Genomic DNA, 1,459 nt, shown 5'->3' with positions numbered 1-1,459 from the left:
GAGAAACGCGTACGATCGTAAAATATATGCACTCGAAAATGTCCAACGACAAAATACGCAAAATAAAATTGGCTAAATTTAAATGCTTATTATCATTTCGTAAAACACAATTATACAGCATAAACTTGGCTATTATTATATTTTTTTGGTTACAACATATATTACAATCGTTTATTAAATAATAATAATATAATCGCTATTAAATTTACGCTGTTCACGAGGAGATACTGTATAGGAACCTACCCCTCTTCATCTTACTATAACATCGCGAATTGAACAGCCGAAAAAGCACCTCTATAGTCTATAGGAGGGGTCATCAATTAATATTTTTGAAAGGCCAAATTAGGAATTTGGAAATTTTTGGCGGGCCATCAAAATTGCAGACGTCGTCGGTAAAAACCAATGAACAAAAATGATAAATTACTACACTAGGATGTATAACATAACAGTTGTTACTTTTTTGATTGTTTTCGGTGTAGTAGGATATTTTCCCCCCGATATATTTTTGATGTGGACATTTTTCCCCAAATTTTTTTTTAAAGTTTATTATTAACTAATAATATTAAATTTAATAATACAATATTATTTAATAAGAAATTATTTTTTTTTTTTAATTTAAAACATTATATAAACATTTTTTTTTCATAAATATAATAGGTTATAAATCTATTTGTTCGATCCACTGAACTACTTCAAAAATAAAAATTAAAAAAAAAATAAGCATATATTTTATATTTTAAGCATTAAAAATTAATAAATTAATGGTCGGGGGGAATGTCCATGATTCAGTGTGTATACCTAAGTTATAAATAAAGTTTGTATTTACCATAATTTTATAAATTTATATTAGACATAAGTACATAACCATAAATTATATTTTTAATGATAAAATAATGCATATTTTAAACAATCAGCCGTATCCCCCCCCCATGACAAAATCATTTGACCGCCACTGCATACACTCAGGGTAGGGCAAGATACTCAAAAAAAAGTAGCATGATACATGATACATACATTTAGTGTATCGAGAAACAAGATACATTGTGAGTGTAGAAAAGATACAAGATACAAGATACATGTATCAAAGATACATGATACTTTTATATTTCCAATCAAATTTTATTAATTATTAAACGTAAAACGTCTATACACAAACAGAACGAATAGAATGGTACAACAACGTGAATAGTATGCTGTAATTGCTTATCTTTACTTTTGATTTTATTTTCTATTTTATGTGGAAATACCTACACGGTTGCACTCATATCTAAGCAGCGAATTCATATTTTATGAGACTATTGACTATTGACTGCGTGTGGGCTACGGCCATACGGGCGCCTTAATTTAATTTTATGTTTATCAGATTATCTTAAATTTATAAGATTGTGTGGTACATTTTTTCGTTATCGTTAATATTTCGGCTGGATTGCACCTGGACAATATTTTTCGTACAAATACA

Source organism: Acyrthosiphon pisum, unplaced genomic scaffold (assembly GCF_005508785.2).
Source record: "Acyrthosiphon pisum isolate AL4f unplaced genomic scaffold, pea_aphid_22Mar2018_4r6ur Scaffold_20960;HRSCAF=22641, whole genome shotgun sequence".
NCBI classification, from domain to species: Eukaryota; Metazoa; Arthropoda; class Insecta; order Hemiptera; family Aphididae; genus Acyrthosiphon; species Acyrthosiphon pisum.
This window is presented reverse-complemented; position numbering follows the sequence as displayed.